Source organism: Chaetodon auriga, chromosome 8 (assembly GCF_051107435.1).
Source record: "Chaetodon auriga isolate fChaAug3 chromosome 8, fChaAug3.hap1, whole genome shotgun sequence".
NCBI lineage: Eukaryota > Metazoa > Chordata > Actinopteri > Chaetodontiformes > Chaetodontidae > Chaetodon > Chaetodon auriga.
This window is the reverse complement of record NC_135081.1, coordinates 21,858,106-21,877,061: the sequence shown is the minus strand read 5'-3', so window position 1 is coordinate 21,877,061 and position 18,956 is coordinate 21,858,106. Positions and strand designations below refer to the sequence as shown.

General features: G+C 42.4%; 1 protein-coding gene across 1 annotated transcript in view; it reads left to right on the top strand.

The window, feature by feature from the left end:
- Window positions 1–3,097: 3,097 nt before the first annotated feature.
- pear1 (platelet endothelial aggregation receptor 1) overlaps window positions 3,098–18,956 on the top strand; it is a 49,006-nt gene continuing 33,147 nt past the window's right edge. Inside the window, exon 1 of the mRNA XM_076737695.1 lies at window positions 3,098–3,228. The gene's annotated coding sequence lies outside the window, so the exon portion shown is untranslated. The remainder of the gene's footprint in view (window positions 3,229–18,956) is intronic.

Genomic DNA, 18,956 nt, shown 5'->3' with positions numbered 1-18,956 from the left:
AATCAGCGCACCGGAAGCTCCTGCAGAATAACAGGAGACAAATAAGCGTCATCTATTAATTTATACCCATGTTAAAATCCCGTTTGAGGCATTTATATATCTGTGTACCTTATAAAGTATTCCGTCATTGCGCTGTAATAATAGAAGCCAACAGATGGATTATTTGCATACCCTAATGTAAAATCCATTTGTGGACGAAGTATTTATTTACTTAAATAAAAGTAGCAAAATCATTCTGTAAAAATACTTTAGTACACGTAAAAATGTAGAAGTATTAACAATAAAAAGCACGAAAAGAATCAAATGTAAAAGTACTCATTAGACAGCAGACCGGCCCGTATCGGTCATTATAGTTTTTCTGTGTACAATTTTCATGTAAAAAGTAACTAAATCAGACAAATTTACAACATGTCTCTGTGTCATGGAGAAATATCATATCTTAAAATGGACATAATCAGGTAAAGTACATGAAAACTGTACTTTGTATTTTGGACAGTTTGGTGCATCATTTCGGAAACATTTTCATCTTGATACTTCTGGTGTCTTTTAAAATGTTAGGATTTCCACTAGTATTTAAAATAAAGACCTGCACGTCTGAAAAAAGTTTATCTGCACAGCATGAGTTTTTTTTTGACTGCCCCAGATGCGGATCAGAGCAGGATGCAGTAGCCATAAATCACCAGAGTGTCAGCAGATGGCAGTATTTCACACCAGAAATAGTCAAGTCATCCTCTCAAAACATCCCAGGTGCCAACATGTAAAGCTGTTTACAACAACAGTATGAGTTCCTGAAACACATTAAATGAGCCATATGCAAAAATTACTGTTAATAAGGGAGTTGTTCTGTTTTAGACCTGCATGTAGAAGGAAAACTGATCAAATGGCTGCACTCTTCTCTGATCATAACAAATCAGACGGATGCATTATTCAACAAATAGCTTGCAGGATTCAGGATTTGCCTTGATGAGATTCCAAAGGCCAGTTCATGACTTCAGACATTATTACACCTAACTGACAACAGGTTCAGGCTCTGTGCCTCCTAAACAATGAGAGAAAAAAGATGCAAGAACACCACTTTCCTTTAAATGTCTCCTGAACGTCGAATCGTTTCTTTTAACAGTGTTTTCCACTGTTTAGTCTGTCAGGAGTTTCCAGGATGAATAAAAAAAGATTTAGATGTTAGGAGTGATGTTTGTCCTGGATTGTTAAATGATACCTTTGCTGACCTTATGAGGACAACTGAAAGCAACACTAAAAGGATGGCACCCCGTCTCCATGTCCTGGGGCTGTTGGTCAGCGCCTATGTGGTGTCCAGGAAACAATCTTATTTACCCCTGCTCCTGGTTTCCGTGCAGTGAGGATGTTTGCTCCACCAGGGCTCCATCCATGAGCTGTTTATTTGTGTCAGCACTCAGCAGGGGGGGTGGGGGGGCGGATATCCGTCCTGAACAGGCTGGTTATCACGGCTGGCCTAGTGTTTGGGAGGAAGCCCTCCGACTGCAAAGGCTGACTGACAGTTATCCCACAGGAGGTTATTACACAGCTGTCAGTGAAGTGCGTGTGAGAGGAAAAGTGTGTGAGTGATAAAGAGAAGGAGTTTTTATAGCTTCAATTAAGGTAAAGCTTCGCATACAAATATATTTTAGACTTTCAACATTGTGACAACAGTTTGGAGAGAAAGGTTATTTCCTGTTTCATCATGACAGTTCCACCATGCAAGTCCACACAGAAACACCTCACTGATGCTCTTGTGGTTCAGTCTCTGCAGCCAGTTTCCAAAATCTGGAGAAAGCCTTCCCAGAAGAGTGACGGCTGGTGCAGCAGACGCCAAACAGTCACAAATGGGCGTAAAGTTCTGATGTCCACGTAGTTTAGCTATGTGCTAGATATATACAGTGTAGTTAGAGCTAAATCTCATAATGTGTTATCAATTTCCCCTTAAAATTAAGAAGGAAATGCAGAAAAATATCAATAACATGCAGATGTTGGTGAACATTTCAAACAGCTTCTGACTAGACTTCAGTGACATGTGGTCATGAACCTGTTCACCTTCTTAAAACATTGATCTCCATTCAAGGAGTAGTTTGACATCTTGGGAAATAAGACTAATTGCTGTGTTGCTGAGAGTTAGATGAGATGATCGACACCTCCCTCATGGTTATTCCTCAATATGAGGCTATAGGCAGCAGTTGCCAGGCAACCAGCAGACACTCCAGGAAGTCACTGCTCCCGTCCAAAAAACAGTCTGGCACACAACCCCACGAGAAAACGCAAACTGTTGTTTTAATGTGTTAAACAAACATGATATAATGTGGTAATTAGTGAGCTTTAGAGATGCTGAGGCAGATTATTATCATTTATTTATTTATCTTTATCTTTGGCTAGCTCTTTCCCCCTGTTTACAGTTTCTGTGCTAAGCTAAGCTAACCAGCTGGTGGCTGTAGCTTCATCTTTAATGTATAGACTTATATGAGAGTGGGATCAATCTTCTGAACGCTTGCTCGCTTTCTCTCGGAAAGAGGAAATAAGCATATTTTCCAAAACATTGCTACTTTAATATTAAATATTCCTTAAATATTTTTTTTGCAAACACCCTGCTTTTGTTGCAGGCACCATTAGGTCATCATTTGTACTTGTACGTAAGAAATATTAAAATCTAATGGACAGAAAATTGCCTCTAATCTCTCTCTCCATCTGTCTCCACAGACGTTAAATCAGCCATATTTTTCCACCTGTAAGACCAAAGCTCCTGTTTTCCATCAGTTTCTGTCCCACTGGACCATTTGTCCCCTCAGAAATTCCTAAACACACACACACACACACACACACACACACACACACACACACACACACACACTTACACATCAAGGTCTGGCGGACTGCAGAAGACAAAAAAAATAACTTTGTTTCTCCTCCTTGACCTCTCTCAACCTCCTCTCGGCCCCATCCCTCCTCTCCTCTCCTCTCCTCTCCTCTCCTCTCCTCTCTCCTCCTCGCTGTCACAGTTTTTCCAGCTCCTCTGGCTCCACTTGAGGACCCTCCCCCGCTGGATGCGACTGCTCTGCCTCTTTCCTCGCACTCTTGTCAGTGTTTACACCGCTTCAAGATTTTTCTAAGTGTGTGATCCCTTCAGACAAACGCCCTTTTTCCTCCTCACTTTCGTCCTTGGGAAGTGTAACTTCAGTATTATTGAGCGACAGATCATCCGGGAGGTCTTGGCCGGCGAAGGTGAGTAAAAGCGCAGTGAAGACAAATTTCAAAGCGGTTTGTTACGGAGCTTTTTACGGTTTATTGGAAAGCCAAAGACAATGATGCTCAAACATGTTACTGGTCAACAGACTCTGTATATAGATTTGAAGGTGTGTATGCTGCCGTGTGTGTGGGAATAAGCTGTTATGGAAAATAGTGCAGCCCCCAGAATTGAGACGAAAAACTTTCCCTTTAGGGACCCCCAGTGCGACTGTAGTCGTCCATCGGGAGTTTGTAGGTACTTATATGAATGTTAGGAAAAATTTAGCGCATTCTGACATTAACATTGGAGGAAGGGCTCTACAGGGAGACTACAGCTCGGTTATATAAGTCATTCTAATAGATGGTACTTCGCGCATGTTGCATAGTAATGAACAGTGGAAGAAAACCTCAGATCATTTACTAAAAGAAGACATGCAACAATGTTAAATCTGCTCCAGTAGTAGTAAAAGTCCTGCGTTTAAAATTCTGGTAGAAAGGTCTAGAAATTCATTTATTCACGTACTGTAAATACTTTACTTCATTATTTCCACTTTTTGCCAGTTTATGCTTCTGCTGCATTACAATTAAGATTGAAATATCTGATCAAAACACCAAACAAAGCAGACAAAATAGTTAAAATGATCTGTATACAAATGTTACTTACATATTAGTTCATCAGCAATGATATTCTAGTTATTTAATATATAAACATACGTCATGCTCAACGGTCATTTTTCTGTTTTATGCAAACTGCCTGATACTTCAAGGACATTTTGGTGACATTACTTTTACTTAAGTGACATTTTTAACCTTGCCATGGAGTGTTTTTGTATTGCAGTCTGGCTACTTTTAGATAAGTAAAAGAACTGGATATTACCTCCACCACTGCTGAAGGAAGAGTACCAACCCTAAATCTAAGTATTAGCAGCAAAATGTACTTCAAGTACTCATTACGCAGGGTGGCTCCTGTGATTCTGTGCCATTACAGTATTATGTGTTGCAAAGTTTTCTTATTACTGGTCCCTCAATACGCAGACAGCATTTAAATTTTGCAGCTGGTTGAGATCCAGCTAAACTTCTTTTAGATGGTTGCATAGTTTGATCCGTAACAATATGTCATATTTTAGAAGACAACAACATGATTTATATGAAAAATCTGCAAAGTAAATGTAAGCCTAGCTGTCAAATAAATGTTGTGGAGTTGAAGTATTAAGTAGAATTATGTGGAAATACTCAAGTAAAATACACATACATTAACATTAGGCGCAGGACTTGAGTGAAAGTACTTAGTTACTTTCCATCACAGGGTGTGAAAGTGTGCATGTCACAGTTCATTATTATTTTTCTCAGATTTGTGAACAGAGCTCGATGTTTGCTGCTTTCTTGATCATGAAGGGACCTCCAGCTAACACACCCTAACAATAAAATCGCCTCTCTGCTCATCAACAAGTGGACAGACTATTTTAAGTCTGCAGACGAGGACATAACACCTGATTCTTATCAGCGAGTGAATTAAAACACTTGCTCACGTGAAGCATTGTGTCACCATTATATGCACTTGCTGCATTTTTCCGGCCTGACTGGGCTTTTTGGCATCTTTGGCTTGACTTTGAAAACTTCTCCAGCTACTATCAAGAGAGTGTGACTCAGAAAAGCTGCGCTCCTCATTGCAGAGGAAGTCGCTGGGAGTAGGTCTGCTGTTTCCTCAGTGCTCTCCTCCTCCTCCTCCTCCTCCTCCTCCGCCTCTGTTGTGTTTGATTTTCATTAAGCCGTTCAGACTCAATCCAAGTTCTGGATTCATCTCCTGTTGTGCGTTTGGGCCACAGAGTGAGTCAAGCCAATGAAACGTGGCGGCGAGGTGGCTGCAGTCCATACAACTGTGTGACATCCTGTGTGTGATGGCGTGAGTCAGCTTTCATGTCCTGTCAGTGAAGTTAATCAGGTGAAGCAGATGTGAGGGGCTCCAGCGGGTTGTTGATGCTTTCCTGCATGTTTCGCCTATATGTGTATGAGGATGTAATGGTCCACTGATAACAGGGGACATGATTAACTAAAGATGATTTCATGAACTGATCCTCATTCTGACTCACTCTTTTCATGCGTGCAGTGGAAGATCTGCAGAGTTTGGATAAACAGACATTTTACAGATTGAATAATAGCACCAAATTTAAGACTCCTGCACATCAACAGGGTGTTCATACTTGTTGACAAACTGACACTTTTATAGACCCGATACTCCGTACATTTATAGCCATGAAATGATTAACTGCTGTACATCGAAGCGTGCTGTTTTGGGAACAAACTCCTCATTTCTTTCCCTCACGGGAGCTGTAAAATCACCCTCGTGCTATTTTGCACTCATTGACTGTGACTTGTGAATGAAGGCTTTTTGATTAAGGAGGCCCTGGCACCATTTAAAGCATAAAAACACATCTGTGAGGAAGGCAAGATATGATGGACTATCAGAGTAAATCTCAGCCACCTGGTTTGGACGCCTGACCTCACATCTGCTCTGGCAACCAAAAATCGCCAGGAAGTCTCTCTGACTGCAGACTGAACTTTCCTTTGTCCTTCTCCAAGTATTCCTGAAAGCGCCGCACCATTGTTATATGTGCTGTTATTTACATATATTGGTCTCATGAGTTGCATATGAAAGTAACACAACTGTGCCTCCCTGAAACCTCTTTGTTTTTCTTCTGTGTCCTCATATGAGATCGTCATTAGTGGAAAATAGCATCTCGCCCTTGAAAAACGTGTCTGACCTGCTCCTGTTTCAGCTATCAGCGGTATAATGGTGACCCATTTTTTTTTTTTTTTTTTTTTTTGTCTGGTCGAGCAGCAAACCCGTCTCTTGTCTGACAGCTGGAGGTCTGGCTGACTTACCATCTGTTTGTCCAGGAGAGGACTCGGGCTCAGCCGGGCTACTGGATATGTTTTGGTTGGAGATGACACTGACCAGAGACACAAAGGGATGAGGTAGAAGCAGAAAAGTGGAAGTGAGGTATGAGGCGTTTGTGTTAATTTGATCCCCCAGTGCCTGGACATTTTAAAGATTTATTGTGACACCACACAGGGTACCCTGTGTCTGTATGTTGTCTTGTGCAGGCCACAATTTTTCTTGACAAGTTTATACCCGACGGCCACACACCAGTTGTGTGTTATTTAAGTGACATCACAGCCTGATGTCTGTGTTTGTGCTACCCTTTGAAGCCAGACTGAAATGTCTCAGTACATCTATTGATCTGATGGATTGCCGTGAAATTTTGTGGAGACAGTCATGGTCCCCAGAGGATGAAGCTGACTGGTGATCCTTTAAGTAGCATCAGAGGCTTTCACTTAACCAATGAAATATCTCAATGTCTACAAGGTGGTTTGGCACAAAATCCTGTGCAGCCATACGAGGTCCACAGAGGATGAAGCCGACAGTCAATCTCTGACTTTTCCTCTTGCCCCACCATGAGGCTGGCGTGAGGTTTTGAGTGAAATATCTCAACAACTATTAAATGGATTGCCATGAAATGTGGTACATACTGTACAGATATGATACAAGAGCTGATTTTAATGTATCTGAGTTCCCTGGTATGGGCTACACCTCTTCACCAGCAGTAAACAGACAGATCAATGATGGAAAATGCTTGCAGCAAGATCGGCTTCAAAGTTTGATTATCAGCCAAAGTAGTGCTACACTACCTCTGTTTTAATGCTGACCATTTCCTCTAGTTAAAGCTACAATCCGCTCTATTGAGCTGCATGATGAGCTGATGGTTGGAGGATAGCAGCAGCCTGTAGTTTACAGTTTAGTTGGAGGAAGCTGCAGAGGTGGCTGTTTGCTTTGTTTTAGTTTTGGTGACTTTTGGTGATACGTAGGCATTGCTGTGGTGTTTCTGCATTAACTTGTCAATCATGCGGGTGGCAGTGGTGCTATGTAGGAAAACTGACTTTTACTTCTGTGTAAAATGTTGCATAATGTCCCTGGAACTTCTGTTTATTCACTTTTTATACACCACTGACAAGGTTTCCTTTGTGAAAGTTAAGTAGATGTAAAAAATGACCTTTGTCTACTCCCCGAGCGTCTATTTGTGATGCTAAAATGGTCGTGATGAAAAAGACAAAGAGCACAGGGAATTCAAAAGAAGGTGACACGGGTTGAATATTCCTACCACAGGCTTATATAAGTCTTTCAACCCCATGTGCTCTGCAGCCGTGCAAGTAATTTGGAGCAGATTCGACTGCAGTCCTCCAGCTCGGGGGTTTTGGTCGCTCTGCTCCGCTCTGGCTGTGGAACATGTACAGTTTCATTGGGCTCTGGCTCAAATAACCAATCATAAAAAGTAAAGGTCGGGGGGTTTGGGGCTGGAACAGAAGGAGGAGCCAGCAGCGGCTTGATGAAGTGACCACAGACTACTTGTACTGTGGTGAGGGTCTTTCCTGAAGTTGCTTATGTTGGTGGTTGGTGGGTGGAGCAGCAGTGGAGACATTGTTCATTAAGATTTCAGGCTCTTTCACTGGTGTCTATGTCTCGCTGTGGTGTCTATGCAGGATGGCTGGAACCAAGTGAAACTTGAGACGTAGAATTAGAGGAAATACAGCACCAAATTCAAGGCCCAGAGGGCTTCTCGCTTTTTTGTTTCCATCTCTGTGATGAAAATGGGGTGATGTTTATGTTTTCGTTCGTTTTTAATACTTGCTCAAGTGAAATCAGTCATGAAGATTGAGTGAAAAATGTTTGTTTTGTCAGTTATGAGATGAAATATCATGAGTTTACCATACGAGATGTGAGTTTTGCATGTGAAAAACAAATGGCCTTTGTGTCATGCTTGGCACCACATGGACATGAACTGCTAGAACTCTTGATGTTTTTCTTGAGCACAGACCCAGATCCACTCCACCAGCTGTGTTAAGCTATGACTCTCAGAGTCGTCCATCTTACATTTTATGAGAGGACTTATTTTCTTTTTTTTTTCTTTTTTTTGTGCATTTCATTTTCCAGGCCACTTCTGAAAGACAAACCTAGGCTCAGGAAAGACAGGATGACAGATCATCACTATTTGTCAGTATCCCCATTTCTCAAAACAACACAAGCTCCGATTGGAAAAAAAGGATTCTTTCTAAAACTGGACGCAGAAGCCAAAAAGAGGTTTGCTTTTGGAAAAAAAAAGGGAGAGTAGCAGAGCTGGTATGGCTCTGATGGCATCATTGAAGGACTTTTCCTTTTACGCCTGGTTCTATTCCCAACTCACTTCTGTTTACATGTCAGAGGAAGAGAATGTTGAGATGCAGACCTGGATGTACATGCAAGATGTTTCCTATCGGCTTCCTACTGTTTGTCCCAGTTTTGGTTCCTCTGGCGCTCTGCAGAGATGAGTGAAGACAGAGCAGAGGACCTGAGGGACTGTGGGGACAGGATTTGATTTTGTTGAAACCTTCTTGTTCTTGTGCTCTGTAGGAGAAGGCTGATGACATTATTAGTTGGAGACAGATGATAATGAGCTCGGGAGTTGTAGTCAATTAAAAAGTAACGAGGAAAGCATGTCATCTTCAAAGGCGTCGTCAATAAAGTGCTGACAAGATACTCTGTGCTAACGTTTGCTTTTGCAATGTGTTAACAGCAAAATAGCTTACTTGCTAATTAACTGGTAAATAGTTGAAACTAATTTGCGGCAGTTATTGAAAAGCCTGGAGAAGCCTCACTACGATAAAAAATATTCCTCCCTGACTCACAGAAGGCCTGCTGTGTTTCCTGCTGCTTCTCTTTGCCACTGGGCATCCAGAAAAAGAAAAGTGTGAACAGTTTCCCCTACACTCGATTTCCTTGACTTGTAACATCCCACCTAAACAAGACGACAGGCGCCCGAACCCATTTCTCTCCCTCCTACCGCTGCGAGTGTTTGCCCTCCCACAGTGTTGCCCAGGATGTCCTGCGTGGTGACTTGTATCTGGCTCTCGTCTCCTCTTTGCCCCCCTCGTCTTCCTGTTGTGCTGCACAGAAATGCAGGTGTCATCCCAAAAAGTCCCCAGAGGCTGACGTGTTGCGCAATACAGGCGACCATGCCAGGGTTTTCAATTAACTTGTGCGCATTTTGCAGAGCCTACTTTCATCTTCCTTTAGCCACGAGGCGGTCCAACAAAAGGGAATTAATGGCACCACCTGTGGGGTTTGAAGCTCTTTCAGTCTAGTGACACTGCTGGGAAAAGCATGGATAAGGAGACTAAGTAAGGGAACATCTCTGAGGGTTCACCTTCAGGGTAGCACACGTGGCCGAAGTTTTTGAGCAAAGAAAATAAGGCTTTAACTTCCAGATGCTTGCAGAGTGAGGCCCATCTGGAGAGAGGGAGCAAGAAGGAGCTTTTGGGGCTATGTGTAAAAAAAAAAAAAAAGCTTGAAAATGATCACTTTAATAAGTTGCAGGTTTCCACCTAGTCCTCCAGAAAGGCAGCACACCATGTGCCAGAGGTAGGCCTGTAAATCAATGGGGTTTAACTTTTAGGAATTTACTGGCCCAGGCTGGACTTCCTGGAAATAGAGATAGAGAAGGAAAGCCAAAAGAGATAATAACTGATAACTGTTCTGGTGAACCCTACCTGCCTTGGTGGTGCTCTGCTGCTGCTGCTGCTGCTGCTGCTGCTGTGGCTTGTGTTAATATTTTTCCTGGTTATCAGGGTACCTGAGTTACAGCAGACGCTTGACCACATGGCATTAATTGAGATGCACATGTCTGTCCCAGTGTGCAACTCTCTCTGCACCACTCTGCAGCAGCTACACCTGAGTCTCAGTAAATCACCCAGTAAGTCATGTTGTTTTTCCTTGAAGAAATGAAGAAATAAGTTAATCCGGGAAAGAAATGACAGAAAAACATCAACAACAACAGAAACCAGCTCAAATGGTTCCCAGCTTGCTGTGTCCTAGCAGCTGCAGAGAGAGGAAAAAAAAAAGCTGCCATCCAGTCACATTGGAAGTGTTGTCTTAATGGAAACCAGATGTGGCGTGGTTAAACTCTGTTACTGTAAATTGCTCTCTCTCTTTCATACAACCATGACTTAAAGATTCATATTAAAGCTGTTGCATGGGAACGATGTCCGCAGTATGAAATATGTCGCTCTTAAGCCTTGTGTCTCAGTGAAGGATGATGCCTCCTCTGATATTATTCAGACACCGCAGACATTCAGAGGGATCAGTACAATCTTGTTCGCCACCATAGACCCCCCAAGAAGCCTGTATTTTACCAAACATACATCAACAAAACACTGGATTACAACTGTTTTTAGGCTTTGTTCAATTCAGAAAGGAAAGCTCTCATAAGTGCAGCAGAAATTGCTTATAATTGGATTTTCAGACGCTGTTGCTCATTCCGCTTCTGTGCTCGTGGTTGGTTTTGCCAAAGCAGATGGGGTTTGATTTCACACCTCTCCAACAGGGTTTGGACTGCAGCTCCCCTACCACGAGGGTCAAGACCACAGAGTAAGCAATCCACACGGTCTTCAGCCAAAACAAAGGTTATAATGGAAAGAAAAGAAAGCAGCGCGCCTGTGTGTGTGTGTATGTGTCGAGGTGCAGGGAACAGGCAAGGTCTGTGTGTGCACATCTGTGTTTATGTCGATGTTCGATGCAGAGATTTGTGATGACTTGGCAGATTGGGCTGCCTGCAGTGGTTCAGCGTTTCCCCTTCGGTGGCTGCAGTCTGTTTGGCCTGTAGTTTCTTACGAGGGGAAACAGGCGATCGGAGGAGTGCACGCCAGTGATCGACCAGCCCGTGAGGGACAGACTGTAAAGTTTGGTGAAGCTGTGAAATAGGTTCAGATTGTTTTTGCATATGTCACCACACTTGAAACGCATCCAGATGTGCACAATGCATATATAACACCCTACAGCCATTATATATACCGTGTCCACCGATGACTCACTACATAATCATAGGGTGACTGAATGATTATGGATATGTGAGTAAAATGTTTGTGAGATTTCTTTTCAGCTATAGATCTAAAGGATTAGTCTGGTATTGATCTATATTTCTTTTATTGCCAACAAAAATGAAAAGCCCAAAACCAACAATGTGTTAGTCGGTCTGTCAGTACTCTGACTTAAATGATCTATCTGTGCCATGAAGGCCATTGCTTCATACTGAAGGCATTAAAAACAACTCACGAAGATTTCATGCAAAAAAAAAGCATTATTTCCTAAAACAGCAGGACACTTGTTTTTATACTTTTGCAAATAGAAGTGAACAGTGTGGCTTTTGTTGGAGACTTTTTTCAGTATTGATGGCAGCAGAATGGTGTGTGAGGGATCTATTCAAAATAAACTACAGTCCTCGTGTTTGTCCTCATAAAGGACGTGTCAGCCAGTAGTTTTCACGCTTTAACTACACAGGCAGCACGTGTTAGCTGGATCAGTTCACTGTTGGTCTCCGTGTTTTCGTGGGATTTGTTGGCAATAAGAAGAATACAGAACATCAGCACATTTATCCTTTAACTGTATTTCATTTTGCAGATAGAAATCTGATAGAAACCCCACGACCAATGACTTAATGAATTAAACAAACTTAATGAAATAAGTTCACCCCAGGCTATGCTATAAATATTCAGTGCAAGCTGTAACCGTGTCAACTCAAACACCAGGTCCAAGTTGAGTCCCTGATGGTTTCGAGATCAATTCCAGACCAAAACCAGAACTCGAGAAAACAAATAATAAAAGACGACAGAGAATAAACCGCTGTCACAGTTGCAGCACGAACAGTTTCCATTAGTAAAAAGTATTTTTAGTTTTCTGCAGGACGCACAGAAACGCTGCGTATCAGCTCTATATAAGCTCACTGCATCGTTTCTGCAGGTGGGATCTCATATTGTTTCCATTAATGGAGAGAAAATTAATTACATATCGATGCTTCATAACAGTCAAGACAACATCTTGAACTAAGATGAAACTCGTCCAACATAATGAAAAAGCCAAACCAAGACTGCAGAATCTTGCACCCAGTTAAATAGTAGCTTGCTTGCTTGCTTAATGTTATTATCAACTTATTTCTCTTCACAGATTTATTCTGCTCATCAACAGTTTGTGATTGTTGTGAGACTTCAGTGGAGGGTTTGTTTTCTTAAACTCCTCTGAAGATTTCAAAGGCTCTTGACCCTGTGGCCTCTTCTGTATATGTTTCTGGAGACTCTGGATGAAGAAGTGTTGGCCTTTGCCTACTTTTATCATGGGAAGATCAGCTAAAGACACAGCGACTGAAGTTTCTTATGAATCTTTTCTTAAAGCAGAGTTTCCCACAACTTTCTGACCCCGAAAGAGGAGCACAGAAATCATTTGTCTGCGAAATCAAGAGAAAAGATGACTTTATGATTAAAGAAATGAGCTTGTCATGGTGGGAAAAGGCCTGAGGACGACGCTCTGATGTGCAAAAACAATGGAGGGGTCAGTGGTGTCATTGAAGGACAGACTACAGACTGAGGAAAGTGTCACTGTGCAGCTGCAGATCTGCATCACAGGAGATTTCTACGTGTTTTTCATACAAAATGTTAAAGGAATTTGATTTTTACTGAAAAACTTTGGCGTGCGTACACAGTAAGGTTAGACGTGTTATTCGACTGTGCATTGTGAAGGTAAAGACACCTCACCTCTTTTTGTTCGATTTTTAACAAATTCCTCGGGTAGATTGTGCTGAGTTCCACAAAGATTCGTCCATTAATCGATTAATCTGTTGACAGAAAACTAATCTGCATCCATTTTTGTAACTGATTAATCATTTGAGTCATTTTTCAAGCAAAAATGTTGTTTGTTGTTGATCTTTTATAGGCCAAACGACTGAATGGTTAGTTGAGAGACTTCTCGTCAGAAAACACAAATTAGCTCATTTCTCGGTCAGACTGAGGTGATTTTAATGGGAATAGAGCTGCAAAGTTTAGTCTTTTAATCTGTTAATAAATTAATCTGCAATTATTCTGGTATCCAACTAATTGTTCAAGATGTTTGGATGGACAAAACAAGATATTTAATGATGTTACCGTGGGCTCTAGAATATATTTTTCTGATGTTTTATAGAGCAATTAACCGATCAATTGAGAAAATAATCTGCAGATACACTGAAAACAATCATCCTAAATGGGAGCCTCTGTCACACGTCATATGAAAACACAGCACAGCGGACATTTTAACATTTTTAAAATACCTTCACTGTTAACTCATTTTGAGATCCGGAGTTAATAAAACAGCATCATGGCACTATTTTAGTCAGATCACAAGCATCGTGTCCTTATCAGAAAGTAACACAATGACACCGCAAATCCATGTGAATAACTTGACTCACAGACGCATCCATAGTCAGAGCGCAGGGAGCTTCCTGATTGGCAGAGGAGAGGCCGTTAGACAGTGAAGCACAGGAAGAGATGAGGAGGAAGTGTGCGTCTGAATCAACAACTGGCCAGTGATTCGTGCTGAAACAATGGCACAAGGCACATTCCAGCAGATCAATCAGGCGTAGCAGCCATTTACGAATATCCTGCTTATAGAATCGTGACGGCGGCGCTCTTTTCGAATAGTTACAACATGATTCAGCGAAGTTTGAAATTCTTGTGCTGTTGTGGTGTCACTGTGTTTTTCATTAAAGGATTGAAAGCATTACAGTTTGGCTCTCGTTAAGGCAGCGTCCGCCGGTCGGTCCACCACCGATGATTTGTGGCCACTTTGATGATGGCTTCACTTTCCATCTGCAGCAATCATCAGATCAGAATTTTAATTTGTACAACGCTAACAGTAACTTTTTCCAGTTTGTTGTGTGGCCAAATAATTACCTGCGAAACTACTGTAGTTTGTCGTCAAAGGCTAATGAGTTTTGATAAAATGGTATTGTTTCTGAAGTGCTTTGGTGTTTCTTTCAAGGTGAGCACAGGTTTCAGTATTTTTACATCACTTTGAAAAACACGATTTGTTATTAAGGGTGCAAAGAGGAAACTGCTACACTGGATAAGACACAAAGTTATGACCATCAGAGGCAGAAAAATGCTGAATTCCTGTTGGTATATTCCTGAATCTGGCTCCCTTGTAGGTTAGGTTTTGTCTAACCACCGGGTCACAAAGACGCCCATGTCAAAAGCCAGTTTGTCCCTATGTGATGAAGCCACACAGCAGACGCAGATGTTTCACGTAACATTGCCCGTCATGAAACCATTTTCCAGTGACTTTGAGACGCTGCTTACGTTCCTTACGAGCTGCGGCCCTCTAATGTTGTGGACTGAGAGGTTTTTCGCCTGTGTTCTTACTGTGAGAGTTTACAATGCAAAGCCATGTTTTCTGGTCACGGTTTGTGGAAAGGCTGTGTGTTTTATAAGGACTCTATGTGTCTCTGCACCAGTATGATCAACAGAGCATTACAGCACATATAATTACAGCGCTGTATGGTCATGTCCCTCTGAAACCTCAGCCAGGGCCTCCATTTTGGGTTTTCCACCATTTCACTTGCGAAAGCTCCTATGAAACACTTGTTTTAAGAGACCAGACGTGATTTCAATCCAAGGTGTGGAAGTCTGCGTTATTGTTTATTCTGCTCCATAGAGGTGAACTGGTGTATTTATCATAGCGTCTTAGTGTTGAAGTTTGTTTTTGTGGACCCCTCTGCTTTCTCTGACCATTGAAGCCACAGTCATCCTGCCTGTGGTTTTGGTCTGGAGTGTGGAGGACCAGGCAGCAGTTTGCACTGTGGGTCTGTGTACGAGAGCGCACGAGCCTCAAACGTGTCAGTAATTCAACAGGGAGAGCGAAGGCCTCCAACTGGCAAGACGCCCGGCTCGACGAAGAAAAGGGAATTTCAGTGTAAACCACATCAGATCACACACATCTGCAAAAAGTAAACATTTCGTGAATGAAGAAAACAAGGATTATTTATTTGTTTTCTCATCTGCGTCCCCGAGGATTGCAGTTACAACATTTGTTTTAATTTTATTCCCTGTGCAGTTAAGCTGCGTTGTATCATGTTCAATATTTTCCCGTAGGGATCAATGCGTAACACTGTTCCTGAGTATTAAAGGATCTAAACGTATGACTGGTACCGTAACTCACAACAGCAACTCACAAAACCTCCTGATTATTTCTGCTTTTCTGTGTCTCGAACTCACTACAAACATTAATAACTGCTCAGTGATGGATGATGCTGCTAACCGTAAGTGATCTGCATCTCAAGACATTTTCGTGACAAATGCTAGAAGAGCAAAAACCCAAGCCAGCCCACTGTCATTCGCTTCTGTCACAGATCAGTCGCTATTGTTTGGTTTGGGGGGGCCTCATTCATGAATGAAGACCTGAGCTGCAGGCTTGGATCGAGCTTTGACTGAATGATGGATGATTGGAAAGATCAGCATCAGTCCTCTCCGAACTTGGCTGGATGCGGAGCGGCTGTTCAAGAGGAGCGCACGGTTCAATGAGATGATTGAACAAAAATGTTTTTTAAGAACTTGATCAAAACGCCATCTCTAAGAAACAAAGTCCTCTAACGGCAGCAGGAATTCAGTCTCTTGTCCATCTCCATTGTAATAATCATGGAGGCCGTCTGTGATTTTGATCCCATGTCAATCTGCCATGTCCATAATTTGTGAAGTACAAATTCCACCACAAATGACCCACCATATTTCACCAAACGCAGAGGTCATGTGAAAATAATCAGGATCTCTGTAATTTGAGGTCACATTTTCTCAACATCTGTCTTCTGTTGTCAGACAAGTGATCAAATATGAAATTTGATCGCGGCTCGTAACATGTTGAAAAGCAGTCAACAGCTGTGCTGTGAGATCGGCCATCCTGACGTTTAAAATGAGTGATGACAGACAAAAGTTTGACATGTTCAAGTTCAGCCACAAAGCATCTGTTTCTTGGTCTAAATGAGCTAATGTGTATTTATGCCTGCAACGCATGCAGAAAGTGGGCAAAACAATTCTGAACTACATTATTAATGTGGCTGCTGATGAACAGACGCTCAGCTTCTGAAATGTTGAGTCTTGACATCATATCTGGAGCATCATGGCAGTAAATTTGAGTAAAATACAGACTTCTGTGGCGTTATGTTGTTCGGAATGGCGGTTACAACTAGTGTTACTTGAGCTGGGTGATTTATGGGCTGAAAAATAGGTCTTTCAGTTGCTGAATCTTGAGTAATTTTTGATCTGCAATGTCACAAACAGATAATGACATTTAAAAGTGCAGAGATGGATGATTAGAGCTCAGCTTAAATTCAAAACACAGCTTGTTGTCGTAATCCAAAACTCTCCACACAGCTGTGTGAGTGGCCCGTCCTGAGTCAGCTCAGTCTTGGTGCACCAACTGTTCCGTGTTTGCAGAGGATAAGCAAAGTCTGTATGTTACTCTGCATAGCACCAAAAAAAAAAAAAAAAAGGACCCCAAATCACAGAGATGTCAATACACACAGACTAATATTATCACATGACCTCTGTGTTTGGTGAAATATGGAAGGTAATTTATGGGGGAATTTTTGCCTCACAAATTATGAATGTGGCAGATTCGCATGCAGACGAAATTACTACAGCCCCCCTCGTAAAACTTTCCCAGTAAGCCTGTAAGTATTTATGCCATCGTAAATATGATGGGGAAAAAGAAGGAAGTCAGGTGACGTCGTATAAAAGCAAGAACATTTGGAGGAAGGTGGGGTGGATGGAGTTACCCAGGAGGCTGCTGTTCATGCCAGCGTTGACCCATTTTAACTTACATTTCGTACTTAAGTTACATCACGTATGTAACTGTAATGCACTTATTTTGACTCGTGACCTTTTCCTAAACCTGACCAAGGAGTGTTGTTGTTGAAACCAAAGCGACTGTTTCACAGTGTTAAAAACGTCAGGTCGAAGGTCTGCCCCCGTAAAGCTCGTCGCCTGCACTCTCCAACTGTGACATATGTCCTTTTGGGCGTCATTGGCAGTCATTCAGTCATTTAGATATGAGGATGTTATTCCAGGTCGAGAATACATGTGGAGGGGTACTTTCTAAATCACACGAGGTCCCCTGGAATCACTGGTCCCAAGCAAAGGCTTTGTGCTGGATCTGTGGAGCTAAACACAGTTTGTCCTTAAGCCAGAAAGTGTTCCTGTGTTTTGCAGCAGAAACATTACTGTTGCAGTTCCTACTGGTTGCAGATAGGAGTCAATAGAAAACCAGTCTGGTCTCTGCCCTGTGGTGACCTCATGCTGATGTCCTCATGTGGTCCAAAACAACAGCGGTGCCATGGTGACCTTATCACTCCAACCACTGTTATCCACTGGCTCTGTTCTCCATCACCGTGGGGACAGAGGCTGCGACATGAGCTGCAGAACCTTCTGACCTCACTCATAAAGACACTCTCCAACATAAACACACACGCACACACACACACACACACACACACACACACACACACACACAGACGCAAAAGCTCCAGCTTATCTAGCTACTAGCTATTTAGCACTACAGGAAAAGGTGTAGTCATTGGCCGTTGATTGCTCTTGCATCCCATCGTCTTAAATCGGCTTCTGCTCTGACGTTCAGGCTTCGGATGGCTGCTTTGGTCTGGTTTTCTGATGTTTGCTGTTTGTTTTTTTTTTCTAGAAGTACACATTTTACATAAATATACAGTCTGACTTTATTTTTATTGGCTGCTGCAACGTGACATGAAGGGGCAATAAAGTGAAGTGATGTTCAAAACACATGACTGACCTCAGATCTGCTGCCTGATGTGATGAATCTGTTCTACTCACAGTCATTGGTCCCCCCTGGAACCTAAACTTGAACGAATATGAGGGGGGACCAGGAAGGTGGGACACATACTGCATCCTGTTTTTCTCAGTTAAAATAAAGGATCGTAGACCACAACGGCTGAGACTGCCAGTTGGAGGCTGGCCTGACGTTGCTGTAGAGATGACACAGAGTTGACACGAGGTGATTTCATTAGTTTTTCCGTTGCAGCTCCCCTAATTAACAGAACTTTAAAATGACTCGAACCCAAGGACAGATTGGCAGGCTGCACCGGGCATCTGTCGTTGTATTTAAGAGCCTGTTGGTAAGAAGCCTTTTGTTGAGGAGGATCCAAATTATTTATTCCCATGTTATTACTGGAAACTCTAGCAAAACTGCGGGGCAGATCTGCTGACATAATTAAAGATTCAGTTGCAGAGTACGGGGTCAGATTAAGACGATTTAGCTGTTTGAAAAAGGAGACCACAGAAGCAGACTTCTCAAAATGCAAAGGTGTGCGGTGTTGCTGAAAGTTGAAAAGTTCAGGAATATTCATCTCACTTGCATCAATCTTGCAGATAGCGAACACTGCAGAGCTCACTCAGCGAAATTCAAACTTCCAAGTCCTGTGCGAGGCCTCCCCCTCCTCTCTCCCTCGCTAGATCATCCTTTTGCCACGCAACTCCCCCGAGAACTGTCAACTGCATTCGAGCTGCCAAGACTTTTCCACTCAAAAGCTTTTTCCAGTGCGGGGGTTCAGCTTTTGTGGCAGAATACCACCTTTTACCGTATATGATGGCGTATTTACTGTAAACAGAGTGGAACGTGTTGGTGTAGGCGTCAGCTGGATAAGGTTGATAATGTGGCAAAATTGATGAGCACCGTGAAATATGTGTTTTTCTGAGGTTTAATGTGCGTTCTCACATTACATTTCTGGGTGTGGCATGTGATTGTTTCTCCGAGTCTCCATGTTCCCCCCAAAAGCAGCCACCCACCCGACATGAGCAGTAACTGGGGA